The 19,713-nt window shown below is 41.2% G+C and overlaps 1 long non-coding RNA gene across 1 annotated transcript in view; it reads left to right on the top strand.

Annotated features, from left to right (window-relative positions):
• LOC120738390 overlaps positions 1 to 19,145 on the top strand; it is a 28,223-nt gene extending 9,078 nt beyond the window's left edge. Inside the window, exon 3 of the long non-coding RNA XR_005696964.1 lies at positions 18,182 to 19,145. This is a non-coding gene — a long non-coding RNA (uncharacterized LOC120738390). The remainder of the gene's footprint in view (positions 1 to 18,181) is intronic.
• Positions 19,146 to 19,713: the final 568 nt, after the last annotated feature.

Here is a 19,713-nt window from a genome sequence, read left to right as displayed (position 1 = left end):
TCTGTGAAGCAGTTTTGGCTTGTACACTTCTGTATTCTGAAGTCTATCAGAGTGTTATGTGGATGAAATTCTCATTTACCTCATGTGGGCTGGATGTGTTCAGCGGATCTTACAATTCCCAGTTCTGTGTAAAAAACTTCTTTTTAAACTTGCGTTTTTGTTTGTTTCTTGGTGTTTTCGAAACTATTTGTTTCAAAGGGACTTAATTGCATCTGAAACTAATCTGTTTGTGATATTGAGATCCAGGAACAGACAACAATAGAATTATGATAATGTTATGTCTGATAGGTGTACGTGGATCAGTGAACGAATTTCACAATAAGACAGCTGGAATTGCTGGCTGAGTGCAGAATCTCTTTTGCATTTTAAAATAGCAAGTATAAAAGGAGACTGCGTCTTCTGGTGTTTTTACATCTGCTGTGTTTAATCCATTTAGATTGACTCGGGTCTGTTTTCCCTGTTGGCCCAATTGGGGGTGGAATAAAACAATTGCCCAGAAATTGTTCTAAAAATTTAAAAAGCTGTGCAAATATTGTTTGTTTGTTATGTAAAATTGATAACTTGATAAAATCCTCATACTGCAATTACATAACAGCAAAGGGGTGCTGTATAACTATAAGTAGGACTTTGTTATATTATTATAAATTAAGGAGGATGGGTGTGTTGGCACCACAATACAGCAAATTGAGACCAGCATTTCTATACAGACTAACCATCCAATTTTTAGCAGTTGTTGGCTTTTCCTTCTTTATAAAGAATAAACCGTGATGTGGGAATCAGATCAACAAAACAGTTTATATAGCATATTGCACATCAGTGTATCCCAATTTCTCTTTTTGCCTGACCTCCCCATTAGTCACTGATGAGGAGTCATCAGGCTGGAACACAATTAGCTGGAACCCAAGATAAAAAAAAGAAGTTAATACTGCATAACTCTCCCCTGCTGCTAACTCCATTTAACAATTTACAGCCTGAATACATTTCACTCTTCACTTGGACTGATTTTTTTTTACGCTTTAATTTGTACACATTATTATTCATAGGACAATATTTTGGGGTTACGAGGATTCAAATAAAGACACTCGGAGTCTGATATTGATAAATTTGTTTTCATCATCTGATCATTGGCCTAATTTAGAAATGTTTGGATGGACCAGCAAAACAGCGTATACTGTCAGTAGATAAGTTTGTGAGTAGAACTCAATCAAGCTTCTACTATGTAAAAACCAGTCACATACAGCAAGGCAACTATGGGCAACAATCTTCCACCGGCCCTTCCTGAGCCTGATTCTACTGGAGGTTTCTTCCTGTTTAAAGGGAGCCGCCAAAGTACTTTTCATAGGTAGTCATATGATTATTGTAGTTTTCTCTGTTGTATTATTATAGTGTCTACCTTACAATACAAAGCACCTTGAGGCAACTGTTGTTTCAGTTTCAAAGTTTAGTATTCAGATCTGTTGTGTTAAATATTTTTGCATCCCGTTATGAACCTCAGTAAACGGCTTATCTTTTGTTAAGTTTCCTGCCTCCAAGCATCTGCTTTTAGGTCCTCTTCTCTACAAAACGTGATCCCACAGACTGTACAACAAACTGCATTTACAATCTGTTTTGCTGCCCTTAAGTGAGTCAAAAATAACTCTTAATGCCAGTGTGTGTTGAACCACCCTCATTTCTTTCTAATTTGCTTCCAAGGAGCCAGACCTTTTATATAATTTTTTTAGTCTTGAACAATAGTTCTCCAGGCTTTCTGAAGGTCATTTCTTTGGACAATGGCTGCTTTCTCATTCATTTTGAAACCAGTCCCAGTACTGACCATTTTCAGAGTAATGTTTTTTTTGTTAAGCCACTTATCACTGACCTATAACTCACTGAAGAATAAAAATGTTACTAACTAAAGGGATGAAACCATGTTGTACCTACACATAAAAGACAACTTAGGAAAGAAAACAATTTTTAGTTAACTTTTAGTAACTTTTAGTCACTCCCTTACTAGCAGTCTTAACACATATATTGTTTAAATTTTTTTTAGATAAATAAACAAAATAAAGCAAAGACAATAGCCAAAAACATGGCATATAATTTAATACCAGAGGCATTAAAAGGTTGTCTCTGGTAGCAGTGCTGATTCTACGATTTAATCTATTCAGTTTTATCACTCAGCTCTCTCATGGCCCTTTATTTGATGTTAGGCTTTAGTTCTCTTTTTTTCTGCAAATGGAGGCCAAGTTTGTGGATAGTGGCTCTTTTGTGCTGTAATACTTTTGCTGCTGCCCGTATTTAACTGTGCTTATCATTTCATATTTTTGTAATTATACATTTTTTGTTGTAAATTTAATAAAGAACAATGTTACTGCAAAGAGTATCTCTCGTTTGAAAGCTGTCAGCTAAGAACAGAGGTCAATATTCTGTCTCCGCATTTTTCTCTAGATGGCAAATGATTAGTTGTAATCCAAAGCACTTTGAACAGCATTCAAAGCACTTTATACAAATTATTGTGGTTTAGTAATTCAACAAATTGATAAAACACTCACTCTTAGCATATAAACTTCCAAAAAAAGGAAAATTGAAAAAGGCAACAATAAATAATAAAAACAATTGTACTATGTAGGTTTGCAAGAAACCGCTTATTGAACAAAATCACATAAGAAACTCTTCATTAAATTATTTTTCTGACATAGTTTTGAGAAATAGATGCAGATACAGTTAATTACAGTTAGGATGAAGTTAAGATAACAAAAACTGGAAATGCTGTATAACTGTATAATAGTTAATTGTATTATCAGCCCAATAAAAAGTATGTTCTCTATTTTTGGTTTTGAAACCAGTAACTTACACAGTGTTACAATCCAGAAACTTAACTCGAAAAGTACTTTTTTGATTTCTATTGTTGTTGCCTTGTTGGAAAAATGAAATCTATGCTCCAGTAGCATCCCACACTGTGGTTATAATTTTGTGCTTGATATTTTGAGACTGCTCCACACAAAACACTGACACATAGAGCGTTCACCTACGTGTGTACTTTAATAACCTGAGCTTGATTCCATAAATTCCTCCAACGCTCTCTTGGCAGCATACTAGAACATTTTCTGCTTTTTGTGGGATATGAAGATGCAGCCAAGCAAGAGCTCCTTTGTCCTCCACACAAATTACAAGCGCTTCACTTCCCTAAGGTCACCTTCTGTCTGCAGGTGAGATGTCTGAGATGCTATAATAGTCAACAATAGTCAGCTTTTACCTTGTATGATGTATGTTTTTTCTTTGAAAACCTATTATATGCTCAAAAGTATTTTTCTAGCATACAGCGTCAGAAAAAAAAGACCAGTTGAAAGCAGAAATATAAACTTGTTCTCTGTGGCTACATATAGGTATATATATATATATATATATACATATATATATATACATATATATATATACACATTACCTATATATATGTATGTGTATATATATATGTGTGTGTGTATATGTGTGTGCGTGTGTGTGTGTTGAGGTTGAGGGTCCAGCACAGTATCTTAGCTATTTCTAGGACTGCGCTCTTCTGGACAGAGATGTTGTTTCTGGGATATGCTGGAGCCACTCGCCTAGCTTGGGAGTCACTGCACCTAGTCCACTAGACCACCGTCACCTTCACCCTCCACATCTTCTCCAGCTCTTCTCTGAGCCCTTGGTACTTCTCAAGTTTCTTGTGTTCCTTCTTCCTGATGTTGCTGTCATTCGGAAACGCTACATCGATCACTACGGCCATCTACTTCTGTTTGTCTACCACCACTATATCCGGTTGGTTAGCCACCACAATTTTGTCCATCTGTATCTGGAAGTCCCACAGGATCTTAGTTTGGTCATTCTCGACCATCCTTGGGCACGTCTCCCATTTTGACCTCGGGACTTCCTCGGCCAGATGTTTCTGTATACTATCCTGGCCACTTGGTTATGGCACTCTATGTATGCCCTGCCTAGTCAAAGGAGCTTGCAAAGAAAAGCGTCTGGACTTCTTTAAGTTGCTTGAAGACGTTTCACCTCTCATCCGAGAAGCTTCTTCAGTTCTAAGGTCAAATGGTGGAGAGTCCCAGATTTAAACCTAGTGGGAGTATCCCCCCACAGAGGGACAAAAGGACCCCCTGATGATCCTCTAATCGCCTGAGCCAAGGTGTGAAACTGGGCGTGGGTCGAAATCAGCCAGAGTTTCGGGTGTGTTCATTGTGAAACCTGGCCCCACCTTATCATGCGAATTCCTGAGGTCAGATGGCCCAGGATGTGAGTGGGCGTTAAGGCGTCTGGGAAGGGATCTCAAAACTGGATTATAGATGGCAGAGAGTTGGTGTCGTAAACCCCCGCCTCTGTTCAAAGATGGTCGCTCACAGTGGACATAGATGGCTTCTTTCACTCCTCTTTCAAACCATCTGTCCTCTCTGTCCAAAATGTGAACATTGGCATCCTCGAAAGAGTGTCCTTTATCCTTAAGATGCAGATGGACTGCTGAGTCTTGTCCTGTGGAGATGGCTCTTCTGCCTAGCATCTTACACCCTGCTGTTATGTGCTGGATTTTCTCAGGGGCATCTTTACACAGCCTGCACCTGGGGTCTTGCCTGGTGTGATAGATCCCAGCCTCTATGGATCTTGTGCTCAGAGCTTGTTCTTGTGCTGCTATGATTAGTTCCTCTGTGCTGTCTTTCAGTCCAGTGTAGATGTTGAGTGGGTGCAATGAATATAACCAATTTTATCATAGTTACCACTCCTTCCCCTTAATAAGCTTTTAAAGAAAAAAAAGAGTACTATATTCTGATACACTAATTTTGTGGACCAAAGGTAAAAAAGCCAATAAACAAGAACCTGGACATAAAAAATGGATATAGTTTTAATATTAGATTTAAAACTGTGCTGTTCAAGCTTTGAAAATTGGCTGGCAGCTCTTTTTTGGGGCGAGTGAATGAGAGTGATGAAAGCCCGGTCTTTAGTAACATTGAGAGGTGCTGAGAGGTGACGTATATAATTGTATTTATTAAGTCCTCTAATTTTGACACTGTTCCTTAATGTGACCAGTTTTGGATGAAAAATTCACAAAAATAGCAATTTGTGCTTGAACATTATAAACTCATAATCCCATTGTACACAATGGGTTTTAATTGTACAGAACACATATAACCGCTGCTATATGAATCATCACATTCCACACATTTTCAATACTTAAATAGTTTTTTCACAAAATTATATCATAGAAATTTACTGAGGCCTGTGATACTCTAAACTAGGGCTGGGTGTTGTCACTGATTTCTAGAATCGATTCGATTCACAAGGTCCCGATTAGATTTGATCCACGATTCAATTTGATGGATTCGATTTGAATCAGGGACATTTTGCCTCAGACAGTCAGAAATATTACAGTTCTGATCATTTATCAGTACATATCCATATTTTTATATCTATAAAAAGAAAGCTGACACTTGTGAGACTTCATCAGAGGTCTAATGCTGGGCTTACACTGTGCAATTTTTGGCCCATTTTGAGCCGATTTTTGAGTCGTGCGACCGTTTTGGTGATCGGCCCGAGTTTGGCCTTCATCGTGCATCGTGTAGTATACGTGGGGTAACGAGAAGCGATTAACACCTCACGACCAGCTCCCGATCATCAAATCCTCCTGACCATCGTGAGGGTGTCGCTGCAGCCGCTCACACTGCGCACGCGCAAACACATAAACGTCGGTGAAAAAGACGGAGTAGCACAGCGTGTGATCTGGACACAAGCGATGGAGGCACTTGTAGAACTTTGGAAAGCTCATCCGAGCCTTTTCGATGTGGCCTCACAAAATTATCACAACCACAACAACCGTGAAAATAGTTGGATTTACATTGCTGCTCAATCACAGCTGCCTGATCAATGTTTTTCATTAGCAATTTAGCAAAGTTGATGGTGGTGGTGTGTCTGTGTGAGTGAAAAACAGAAAGGGAGAGCGAGCGACAGAATTTCTGTTATAACCTTTATTTTATGGACGCACAGTGTGAGCACTCGGGTCGCATCAGAGCATCGGGCCGTATAGTGTAAAAAGTCAATCGTACAGTTTGAGCAGGAGCTGAATCGCGCGACTGAAAAAATCGCACAGTGTGAGCCCGGCACAGCAGATGCCTTTGTGTCAAAGTAGCTGAGCTTAAAACACAGAAAAACATGAAGGAGATTTTTCTGGCCTGACTTTTTATAGCAGATAACCTTAAAAATATTCTGCAGTAGAACAAAAAAAGAAGAAAACCATGAATCAGCATATAAACATTACCTGATGCTGCTGAAATGAAGCAGAGCAAAGTCACAGAGACACGGCTAAGCATTTTGCAATTTCGCATAATTTTAAAAAAGTTCTTCAGTACTGAACAGCAAAAATTAGAGTTTCTTGTCGGAAGTCAGTCAAATTTAAAAAAAAAAAAAACAGCGCCGACAGCGCTGAACATAAAAGTAACTTGTGCGTAATAAGCAACCGAGTAATGCAGAAAAAAATGCAGATTTTTAGATGTGAAACTGTTCTTGAAGTACACTGAGAGAGAGAGAGAGAGAGCTGTGCATGAAGTGTCATTTTACCGTGGTGGAAGCAAAACAGCAAAAGTAAGAGGGAATTCATGACAGTGTTTATGTGAAGCGAAATGTGAAGCGTAGCTTGGATCTTCTTTTGCTGCTGGTTCAGTCAAATTTGGTTGGAGAGACGCAAAACTGCAGCTTCATTATCTAGGGCAAAAAAAGGACATAAACACAAAGCGCAGACCCGATGAGGCATCAGAGTCTGTGAACTGTCGGCTTTTGTGCAGAATCCGTGTACCTGCTCTCATTTATGTTTATGGTTGTTTGGTTTTTGTCGAAATTTTGTGAGGTTTATCCTGAGATTCGGGCGTTTCGGGCAAAATAAATTTATATTTAAAAATCGATTCAGGATTTTAATGAATCAATATCGCTTTATTCAAGCTAGAATCGATTTTAATCGGAAAATCATAATCAAAACCCAACCCTACTTTAAACTGGTTTCTCAAACCAGTGCCCAAGAAGATGAAATAGTCTAATGAGGTGGAATGAAGTGCTTCAGCTTTTGAGATGATTATGACTGGGAAAAAAATCATTCAGCAGTTGTTTTGTGTCAGGAGCAGTGTTGGTCAAGTTACTTGAAAAAAGTAATCAGTAACTAATTACTGATTACTTCCCCAAAAAAGTAATCTCATTACTTTACTGATTACTTATTTTCAAAAGTAATTAATTACTTAGTTACTTAGTTACTTTTTAAAAACACAATTTACAACCTGAATAGATAATAAAGCGATAGATCTTTCAGCCCAATTCTACTTTTTCTGCATAATCCATCATACAAAATGTAATCAAATGGAAAAGTCTCTTTTTAAAACTTGTTTCATTAGTTTTAATCTTTTAACTTTATGCATCAAGCAAAAATTTAATTATATGCAACATTCTCTGACTTGAATAAATTAGTTTAACATTTAAACCTATTTTCTGCACATTCCAGCACATAAAATAAAATATTTTTTGTGTTTACACTCACTCTTTCAAATAGATGCAAGTAAAACACAGCAGAAAATAGATAAAATCAAAGACTAGCGGTCCTTTTGCTCTATTTTCACCTGTAAAGCAGGAGTGGGGTAGGCGGAGGTTCACCCTGGTGCAGGTGTGCCGCGGTCAGTTGAAGAATCCGCGAGTTTCTCTGTTAATTTCCCATTACGTCGTAGCGCACTCGGTGCTTGCTTGGAAGTTTAGGGGGTTTTTTCGCTGTAAAAAGAAATTTTCTTCCCACGCACGATGGACGCTAATGTTTTTGTCACTTTTTATAGAATCAAACTCAAAGTAAGGTCAGTACTTCCACGCTTAAAACGCTGCACGCTCATACTCTCTCCCACAATCGATATATTATCCATTGTTGATCTGCACACAGCTGTTGTCACGAACGGCGCACTCGCTTATGTCACTGTCGTGAGACATTCTCGCAAAAATCACGGTTTTAGTAACGCAGTAACGCAGCGTTCCTACGGGAAAGTAACAGTAATCTAATTACCGTTTTTGCAATAGTAATCCCTTACTTTACTCGTTACTTGAAAAAAGTAATCAGACTATAGTAACGCGTTACAAGTAACGCGTTTTTGAGAGACAAAAAAGGCTGTGGCAGGTAAGAGACATGACACGACCACGTTTCACCAATCTTGAACATTTTCTTTATTGCGGTTGCCGTTCACACAACTCGGCTTAGTTTCCCTGCTGCCAGCCACATACCACGAACAACAGCAACACCACAACAGCACCCTACACCGAACTTAAGCTGGTGAGGGGTGATTGCAATGCTGCGCAGGTGCGTCCGCCTTCCCTGCCGTGGCACCGCCGACCACGCCCCGCCACATAGACAAAAACAGTAGCTAATCGAAATAAAGCTTTACCAAAAATCTGTATAATAAGACCTTATTAATGGCCAGGACAAATGAAATAACACTCCAAGGAAGGATGTTCTACCAACCAGTCAACAACCAGAATACTATCTCTTCCCCTGTATTGTGGGGGAATGATTGGGGATCATGAAGATGTTTGTTGGCAGATTTTAGAGCCTTTGTGTTCTTTTTTTGGTCAGCAGTGGTTTTCACATTGGAACCACTTTTGCCCACTATGTTTGGTGTTGTTGAATCACAAACACTGACTTTAACTGAGGCAAGTGAGGCGTGCAGTGTTTTAGTTGTTGTTGTTCTGAGTTGGTTTGTCACTTGCTGCATTGGTGGACAGTGTGCTGTTCGAGTAATTTTAGTTGGCCAGCCATTATTCAGATGGTTCACCACTGTTCCAGGTTTTCTCTCAGTATGTACAGTATGTACAATGGCTCTTTCTCACCCAGAATCTTACAAATGACTTTGTAAACCTTTCCAGACTGAAATTTGTCAGTGCCTTTGTTTCTCATTTATTCTTGAGATTCATGAGTTCGTGGCATGATGTGCTTGCTCTTGAGAGCTTTTAGCCTACTTCACTTTGTCAAACAGGTTCTGTTTAAGTGACTTCTTGATTCAAGATTTCTGACAGTTATTGGACCTGGGTTTGGCTAGTGAAACAAAAATCAGCTTTCTAAAAGGTAATTGCGGTTTACATAGTCTTGCTACTTCCATCATAGCAGAAAGAAGACACGAAAATTGACCAATCTTCAGTTGAGAGAATACCTGCGAATACTGCATTCACAACATGAGGTTTGTCATTAATATCTTGCAGTGACTTTGGATTGTTTGCTATGAAAAGATGACCATCTGAAACTTAGTAATTATTTTCTGAACCATTACCTAACTAATGCTAGGTGTCCAGGGCACCATTAGGCCATGGTGAAGCTTAAATGAAGGGGACGGGGCGTTGGAAAAGGGTGATACAAAATATAATGAAATATAATGAAACATCAGAATTTGACTCTTATTGTAATGAGACAAATTTAGTTTAGCAGTTTGAGGGTGTGGATTACTAATGGGAATACATTTTACTAGAAATATGAAACCACGAGTATCTCTCAGCCACCTTCATTTGATCAAGCTCTCAAAGGAAATAATATTCAAGACCCCTGAGCTAGTATAATGTATTTACTCCTATTGATCCATTATGATTATGTCACCTTTTTGCTCCTCATTGCAAAGTGAACTAGAATTACTTTCTCACAATTATATGCTTTGGGTGAACAGTCAAGTTGCAATATGCATTCATGTTTTCTTTTTGAGATGTTTCACTTTGGACTTGAGTTTGCTGAATTTAGACAATAGGTCTGATTTGTGATACACCAACAGACTTTATTTTGTTAAGCTTTGTCGTTCTTCTTCATGTCTAGTGCATTAGTGTGCAGTGTTGGTCAAGTTACTTGAAAAAAGTAATCAGTAACTAATTACTGATTACTTCCCCCAAAAAATAATCCCGTTACTTTACTGATTACTTATTTTCAAAAGTAATTAATTACTTAGTTACTTAGTTACTTTTTAAAAACACGATTTACAACCTGAAGAGGTGATAAAGCGATAGATCTTTCAGCCCAATTCTACTTTTTCTACATAATCCATCATACAAAATGTAATCAAATGGAAAAGTCTCTTTTTAAAACTTGTTTTATCAGTTTTAATCTTTTAACTTTATGCATCAAGCAAAAATTTAATTATATGCAACATTCTCTGACTGGAAAAAATTTGTTTAATATTTAAACCTATTTTCTGCACATTCCAGCACATAATTTTTTTTTGTGTGTGTTTACACTCACTCTTTCAAATAGATGCAAGTAAAACACAGCAGAAAATAAATAAAATCAAAGACTAGCGGTCCTTTTGCTCTATTTTCACCTGTAAAGCAGGACTAGGGTAGGCGGAGGTTTACCCTGGTGCAGGTGTGCCGCAGTCAGTTGAAGAATCCGCGAGTTTCTCTGTGAATTTCCCATTACCTCGTTGCGCACTCGGTGCTTGCTTGGAAGTTTAGGGGGGTTTTTTTCGCTGTAAAAAGAAGTTTTCTTCCCACGCACAACGGATGCTAATGTTTTTGTCACTTTTTATGGAATCAAACTCAAAGTAAGGTCAATACTTCCACGCTTTAAACGCTGATACTCTCTCCCGCACTCGATATATGATCCACTGTTGATCTGCACACAGCTGTTGTCACGAACGGCGCACTTGCTTACGTCACTGTCATGAGACATTCTCGCAAAAAAATCATGGTTTTAGTAACGCAGTAACGCAGCGTTCCTACGGGAAAGTAACGGTAATCTAATTACCGTTTTTGCAATTGTAATCCCTTACTTTACTCGTTACTTGAAAAAAGTAATCGGATTACAGTTACTGCCCATCTCTGTTAGTGTTGATTAGAGAAACAAAACAGTGTAAACTGAATCTTCTCTCTCCTTCTGTTTATGAGCCATAAAGATATGACCAAAGGGGTCACTGACTTTGACCTTTCACCGTCATTTCCAAAAGGAATGAACAGATACTATATTTTCTGCAAACACCATTTACTTTTTGAGTAGTACTAAAATTTGAACAAGAGCGATGCAAACTAGAAAAAGATGTTGTTTGCCTTTTTACTTTTACTTTGAAGATGAGCAGTCACCATTTCTGTTTTGTGTTGCATTTTTCACTCTTCAATCACGACATGGCAAGGGTTTTGTGAGTGTTTGCAGACAAGTTGGTGTCTGCTATGCAAATACTGTCAATCACAGCAACCTGCTCGCTACTAAAGTGGCTGGAAGGCGGTGTTTTTCTCCAGCAACCAGCGGTTGCCCGAGGGTCACTAACCAGTCTCTAGGCCTGTGTGACTAGAGCCTTAGCTCCAGCAGCCTAAGCCTATTGCAGCATAACTGAGGATTTAGGCTTCCCTGATCCAGTTTTAAGCCTAATCTTAAGAGTAGAGAGGGCGTCTTCTCCCACCCCCATTCTCTGCGGCCTGCTGGAGCGGGAGGGCTAGTAGGAGGAGTTGGCCGTCCGACTGCGGTCTGGGGTGTGGGGCCTCCCTGCTGCTGCGGAGTCGGGGTGGTCTGCCTCTCCCCACCGCAGGGAAAAGGGTAACACCACCTGGGTCTGGGTGCAATTCCCCCCTCCAGGGGCAAGGGTACCTAGACCCGGTTTGTAGAGTACGCTTGGGGAGTGTGATTGTGTGTACAGCGTCTCTTTATGTCTGTCTCCACGTTGGTTGAGTGTGGAGTGAGTGCATATGAGAGCATGAGGGTGGGAATGGATGTTTGTGTCTGTGTGTGCCTGTATGTCTGTGTCTATATGTCAGGTTGGGTATCAGACGCCACCTCTCTGGGGACACCTCAGGCCCTCCAAGGTATGGAGGCCTATCTCCACCCACCACCACTTCCCCTGCCGGTGGCGGACTCCCTCAGGTGTCGGTGTGTTGGTGGTTCTTTGTGTCTGGGGGTGGGCGTCCGGGTACACACCGGCTCACTCCTTGGCGGCCGCTTGTCGGGGCCTGGGGCCTGGGGCTCGCTCGGGCCCCTTTGGAGATGGGGTGCCCCCGGCCTCTCGGCCTGGGGCTCGGTCACTCAGGCACAGCTGGGGGCCGGCGGAGCTCACGGGCGCGTCACTGCAACTCCCCCTGGCTTCTGCTCCGCGGCTGCTGGGCGAGCCCTCATCTGGGACTCTCCTCAGCTCTTACTGGAACAGTGGCGCGGCTGCCCCTCTGTTGGTCTTCCATGGTCTCTTGTGTTCTGGGGGCCTCTGGATGTCTGGAGTTTTGATCTCCTCCATACCCGCTTCACACCCTGGAGGACGGGGCTGTGGCCCCCCCACACTCCCTAGCAGATCATTACATGGAGAAACCTTTGGAATGCAAGCATGCTGATCCACACAGGTATGCACACAGGTGTACACATGGGTATTCACAGACGCGGACTAAAGCTTTCTTGGCTGCTGCCTCAAAGCACACTGTGCGCTGTCTATCTTGCGTGCTGCACAATATCGTTTATTATTTAGTAACTATTGATATCTATGACTAGCTAGTTTATTGTGATGGTGCTTTGTTTTCTCTATTATTACGTTGCTCTTTGTTGTTTGCTGTCTCCTCTGTTTGTTTGTTTTTTTTGTTTGTTTGTTTTTTTCTCCATACAGGTGACCCAGGAGTTTTTTTTTTTTTTTTTTTTTTTCTTTTTTTTTTTTCTTTTTTTTTTTCTCTCTCTTCCCCCCCCTTCTCACCGTCTCTTCTCCCCTTTGGTTTTCTTTCTTTCTCTCCCCCTCTTTCTCTCATTCATTCCCCCTGTCCTATTTATTAAAAAAATAAATAAATAAAAAATTTAAAAAAAATTAAAAAAAAAAAAAAAAAAAAAAAAAAAAAAGAGTAGAGAGGGCGTCTGTCTCCAAAATGGAGCTGGTTTAACAAATATGGTAAATGGCCTGATTCCTATATAGCACTTTTCTACTCTTCCGGAGTACTCAAAGCACATTAAACAACATGCCACATTCACTTTATTCTATGCTTTAAGTGCTTTCTATCTAAACATTCACACTGAAGGATGCATTGGAGAGCATCCACCTTGCCTAAGGATACTTGGCTTTCACAAATAGTAGGTGATCTGAAAGAGGGGTCTGAAGGTTCTGCCTCCCTTTTTACTTTTAAATATTCTGCGAACCACTAGTAAAGCAGCAGTCCGAGTGTGAAGCGCTCTATCTCGGTAATACATTACCCTTACTCTTTACCATATCACCCCAATAGAGGTGATACGGTCAAAAATCAAAAGGAATCCACAATTACTGTCAAGGCAAAGAGTAGGGCTCTAGCTATAGTTATTAGCTCTACCCCTGCCTTAAATACTTGCAGTGCTGTTTAGTGGGTGGCTGCTAATTAACTCTAGAGAAGATGGGCGTGTCAAAGACTAGGGAGAGAATAACACACTCTCTCACAAAATAATAACAGCCATGTTGAGGCTCAAGCTGCTACAAAACACACCAGGAGCTTTGGGGAAATGGCATTTTTAACCACCTGGTATCACCTGAAAATATGAAGTGCTATAAAAGCAGCACTAGACACACACTCTGCTTTCACTCACTGTGCATCAGTGTCAGGATGACCTCTCCCCAAATCAGACTTGGTCTTTGATTTGTTGTACTTTCTTGTGTCTTATACAAAAACTGAGAACCCACTCATTAATAATAGTGCATTTCAAAAAGTAAATCCCCAACAACTAATTTCACTGTAACTTGGATATTAGTGGTTACTGCTGCCTTGCCAACAATATTCTCCTAGGATGAACAGATCATACATTTACTGCATGACTGAAGCGCTTTAAAAAGCCTTTGTTCACTTTCAGAAAATAGCAGACTGTATGCACTGCAAAAACTCAAAATCTGAGCAGGTATATTTGTCTTATTTCTAGTCAAAATAATCTCATGACATTTAAAATAAGAAAAAAATCAGCTAAAGAGTAACATCTCAGTGAGATATATTAACTTGTTTTTTGGGTTTTTGGTTTTTTTTGCCTGTCCCGTTTGGATCTTTAGCCATCAGAATTGTTGTCTGAAGGCCAGGAAAGATGCCAAGCGGATTTACTTTAGCAATTGGATCATCATGGCCTTGCCATATTGGTCCAGTTATAATTATGTAGGGGAGAGAGAGGAGAAGAGATGGTGAGAAAGGGGGGAAGAAAAAAAAGAAGAAAAACAAACAAAACACATGGATCACCTGTATGAAGATAAGAAAAAACAGAAGAGAAAACAAACAAAATACAACACCGTCACAATAAACTAGCTAACAGTAGATACTAAATATTACATGTTATTGTGCAGTACGCAAGATCGACAGCGCACAATGTGCTTTGAGGTAGCAGCCAAGAAAGGTGTAGTTTGTGTCTGTGAACACCCGTGTGTACACCTGTGTGCACACCTGTGTGTACACCTGTGTGCATCAGCACGCTTGTATTCAAAAGGTTTCTCCATGTAACGATCTGCTAGGGAGTGTGGGGAGCCATAGCACCGTCCCCCAGGGTATGAAGCAGGTATGGAGGAGATCCAGGCCCCAGACATCCAGAGGCCCCAGAATACGAGGACCCAAGGAGGACCACCGGCGGGCAACCGTGCCACCCTCCTGGGAAGAGCCGAGGAGAGCTCCAAACAAGAGGTCACCCAGCAGCCACGGAGCAGAGGCCAGAGGGGGTTGCAGTGACGTGCCCGTGGGCTCTGCCAGCAGCCAGCTGTGCCAGATAGGACCGGGCCTCAGGCCCAGAGGCCTGAGGGCCCCCCACTCCCCGGAAGGGGCCCAGCCAAGCCACAGGCACCAGGCCCCGCCAATCGGCCACCAGGAGTGAGCTGTGAGTGAGTCGGTACATACATGAGCGCCCAACCCCAGACACCAAGAACCACCAACACACCAACGTCTGAGGGCATCAGCCACTGGCAGGGAGTGTGGTGAGGGGAGATAGGCCTCCATACCTTGGAGAGCCTGAGATGTTGCCAGAGAGGTGGAGTCTAAGACCCAAGCTGACATATAGACACAGACGAACAGGCGCACGCAGACACAAGCATGCATTCCCACCCCCATATACACGAACAAATACTCGACACTCACCCGACGTGGAGACAGACACAAATAGACACTGTACATACATTCACACTTCCCAAACATACTCTATATCCCAGGTCTGGGTACCCCCGAGCCCAGAGGGGCAAACCGTACCTGGACCCAGGAGATGTAACCGCCTCCAGACCGCCTCCTTATCTGCAGTAGCAGGGAGGCCCCACATCCCAGATTAACTTGTTTTTAGACTGTGGATCTTGAAACTAGAAAATTTTCACTTGTTCCATTGGCAGATTTGTTCCACTTAATACAAGATATTTTTGCTTGAAATAAGAGGATAAATCTGCCAATGGAACAAGTGAAAATTTTCTAGTTTCAAGATCCACATTCTAAAAACATGTTAATATATTCAATTCAATTCAATTTTATTTATATAGCGCCAAATCACAACAACAGTCGCCTCAAGGCGCTTTATATTGGGGTGGCTGTAGCTCAGGTGGCAGAGCAGGTCAGCCACTAATCAGAAGGTTGGTGGTTCGATCCCAGGCTGCCTCCTGGCTGCATGACAAATATCCTTGGGCAAGATACTAACTCCATGTTTGCCTACTGGTGGTGGTCAGAGGGCCCAGTGGCGCCAGTGTCCGGCAGCCTCGCCTCTGTCAGTGCGCCCTAGGGCAGCTGTGGCTACAATGTAGCTTGCCATCGCCAGTGTGTGAATGTATGGGTGAATGACTGAATGTAGTGTGAAGCGTTTTGGGGTCCTTAGGGACTAGAAAAGCGCTATACAAATGCAGGCCATTTACCATTTACCATATTGCACAGTAGATCGTATAATAATAGCTACAAGAAAAACCCAACAATTATATGACCCCTTATGAGCAAGCACTTTGGCGACAGTGGGAAGGAAAAACTCCCTTTTAACAGGAAGAAACCTCCGGCAGAACCAGGCTCAGGGAGGGGCGGGGCCATCTGCTGCGACCGATTGGGGTGAGAGAAGGAAGACAGGATAAAGACATGCTGTGGAAGAGAGACAGAGGTTAATAACAGGTATGATTCAATGCAGAGAGGTCTGTTAACACATAGTGAGTGAGAAAGGTGACTGGAAAGGAAAAACTCAGTGCATCATGGGAATCCCCCGGCAGTCCACACCTATTGCAGCATAACTAAGGGAGGATTCAGGGTCACCTGGTCCAGCCCTAAATATATGCTTTAGCAAAAAGGAAAGTTTTAAGCCTAATCTTAAAAGTAGAGATAGTGTCTGTCTCCTGAATCCAAACTGGAAGCTGGTTCCACAGAAGAGGGGCCTGAAAACTGAAGGCTCTGCCTCCCATTCTACTTTTAAATACTCTAGGAACAGCAAGTAGGCCTGCAGAGCGAGAGCGAAGTGCTCTAATAGGGTGATATGGTACTACAAGGTCATTAAGATAAGATGGGGCCTGATTATTTAAGACCTTGTATGTGAGGAGCAGGATTTTGAATTCAATTCTGGATTTAACAGGAAGCCAATGAAGGGAAGCCAAAACAGGAGAAATCTGCTCTCTCTTTCTAGTCCCTGTCAGGACTCTTGCTGCAGCATTTTGGATTAACTGAAGGCCTTTCCGGGAGTTTGATGGACATCCTGATAATAATGAATTACAGTAGTCCAGCCTGGAAGTAATAAATGCATGAACTAGTTTTTCAGCATCACTCTGAGACAGGATATTTCTAATTTTAGAGATGTTGCGCAAATGGAAGAAAGCAGTCTTAATATATCTTACTGAGATGTTACTCTTTAGCTGATTTTTGTCCTATTTTAAGTGTGATGAGATTATTTTGACTAGAAATAAGACAAATATACTTGCTAAGATTTCTAGTTTTGGCAGTGTGGGTATAGTATGTCTTTTTACAGTGGGTAGAGTTCAGACTTCATTATTCTGGGAATTAATATGGGGAAATCAATGGTTTACCATATTAAGTCAGGGATAATAGGAATGCAGTACTCATAAATACTGAGATGAAAAGTTTAGAAAGTACTGTGTATCCTCAACCATCATTCTGACAATAAAAAAGAGACCCGCTGCACTGCTGACAGGGCAGAGAGTGAAATTACAATGTTCATTAAGCTGTCTCTAAATCCTCACTCAGCTGAGAGCAACATTTGACACACTGGTTAATACTTCAGTACACACACACACACAAGTTCACATACATAATAAAGTATGGGATAATTCCAATCATGTTAGGTCATGTTATGAGAAATTGCAAATAGTCTGTTTAATTATCTCAGAAATTGCTTTCATCTAATCTCATGACAGGAGTGCACCAAACCCAGCGAGTACATGGTTGACTGTAAAGGTCTCCAAAGTTTCATGTTACATTCTCTAAGTCATCACCACATGACTAATAAATGTTTTACCACTAATATAACTGTAGTGAAAGTTTAACATTAAAGCATTCATTTTCATGACTGGCAGTACCTGCTAAGTTAATCTTTCTTGTTAATCTAGTGCATAGGTGTCAAACTCTGGCCCACGGGCCAAATTTGGCCCGCAGCCTAATTACATTTGGCCCGCGAAACCATACCAAATTACTATTAGAGCTGGCCTACTGGTATTATACAGCTAATATATATATTGTTTAGTATTAAGCTTTGCTTGTTCCATATTCAGTTTTTCAGCAAAACTTGTTTGAGTCCATAAGAAAAGATTCATTCTTATATCTGGAGGAAGATTTTTTTTTCAATAAATATTAATGTTAGCCCGCGACTTTGTTCCAGTTTTGAATTTTGGCCCACCGTGTATTTGAGTTTGACACCCCTGATCTAGTGTTTACACATAAAACTGCTTAAAGGTGTTAAAAGGGAATCATGCTATAGGTGTACTCAGCTGAACTATTTAAGGCAGCGGTCCCCAACCCCCAGGCCTCGGACCGGTACCGGTCCGTGAGTCGTTTGGTACTGGGCCGCGAGAGTTGAGGCTCAGGTGTGAAATGTATGGTTTTCAGGGTTTTTATCGGTTTTCAGGGTTATTTTGTTATCGTTTTTGATTGTTAACTCGGTTTTCCTGGGTCTTTTCACATGCGTTATGAATAAATCTTCTTTTTTTTCGGTACCAGTACTAGTTTTATTTTGTTGTATTTATCCGCGACACATTAAAGGCCGGTCCGTGAAAATATTGTCGGGCATAAACCGGTCCGTGGCGCAAAAGAGGTTGGAGACCGCTGATTTAAGGTGTACTCTCAGTGGCAGGGGAAAATATGAGAACAGCCCCACCAAGTCTGGAGACTGACCAATACTGGAAGAGCAAATGGGAGAAGGACCATAACAGCAAAGCTCAGTGGCTAGTGGATCTAAGAGCAGACCACAACAACCTCCCTGAACAGGATCTAGTGACCATTACAGTGGCAGACATCAAAAACGGGTTTCCAGTATGAAGAGTTGGACAGCACCACTGGCTGAGGGAGCTGACCGCACTCCATGAGCTTCTGGCAGCACAAATTGACCAGCTGCTAATGGATTATAGACACATGCAATGGCTAACTGAAGACTGGGCAGTCCTAATCCCTAAAGTTCTCCAGAAGGGAACAGTCCCATTCAACTACTGGCCAATAACCTGCCTTAGTACCACATAGAAGCTCCTGTCAGGCATCACAGCGGCTAAGATAAACAGGCACAATGCTCAATACATGAGGGGCACGGAAAGGAATAAGCAGGAATACCAGAGGGGCGAAACACTAGCTTCAGGTAGACAGAACAGTTGTCTGAGATTTTGGACTGGAGAAGTATAGTCGAATGGTAACAAAGAGAGGGAAGGTAATCAGAAATGAGGGGATCACACTAACAGAAACTACAACAATGCAGACATTGCAGACAGCTACAAGTACCTGGGATTCCCACAGGCAAATAGGAAGTATGCCCTGCCAGTGATCAGATACGCCACAGGGAAAATAAGATGGCCAAAAGAGTAGGTGGAAGCCACTGACATCAAGACAAGGAAGCTCCTTACCATGCATGCATAGAGGGTTTCACCCCAAATTCAGCACCCTAAAACTGTAAGCTAAGCAAAAGAAAGAAGGCAGAGGACTAGTGAGTGTCAGAATCACACTGCAGGATGAGACAAACATTCATGAGTACATCAGGAAGATGGCACAACTGACTGCGTGCTTAGTGAATACCTCAGGCATCAGAAACCCAAAAAGGAAGAAGAGCTATAGGAGGAACCACCATTAGAAGTAGTCCAGCCTGGAAGTAACAAATGCATGAACTAGTTTTTCAGCATAACTCAGACAGGATATTTCTAATTTTAGAGATATTGCACAAATGAAAAAAAAAAGCAGTCCTATAAATACATGTATTTGTTTAATATGTGCATTGAAGGACACATTCTGGTCAAAAAATGATTCTGAGGTTCCTCACAGTGTTGCTGGAGGCCAAGGTAATGCCATCCAGAGTAAGAATCTGCTTAGATATTTCTAAAAATTTTAGGCCCAAGTTCAATAACCTCAGTTTTATCTGCATTCAGAAGCGGAACATTGGAGGTCATTCTAGGTTATTATATCTTAACTAACTGGTATGTGTTATCTGGCTTCATGGATAAAGTTGTGTCATCTGCATAGCAGTGAAAATGTATGCCATGCCTTCTAATGATACTGCCTAAAGGAAACATATATTAATGTAAACATAATTGGTCCTAGCATGGAACCCTGTGGAACTCCATAATTAACCTCAGTGTGTGAAGAGGACTCTCCATTCATGAACAAATT

Source organism: Simochromis diagramma, unplaced genomic scaffold, assembly GCF_900408965.1.
Source record: "Simochromis diagramma unplaced genomic scaffold, fSimDia1.1 OVJJ01000337.1, whole genome shotgun sequence".
In the NCBI taxonomy this organism is placed as follows: domain Eukaryota; kingdom Metazoa; phylum Chordata; class Actinopteri; order Cichliformes; family Cichlidae; genus Simochromis; species Simochromis diagramma.
Note: the sequence above shows the minus strand (reverse complement) of the source record. Positions and strands in the feature narration are given on the sequence as shown.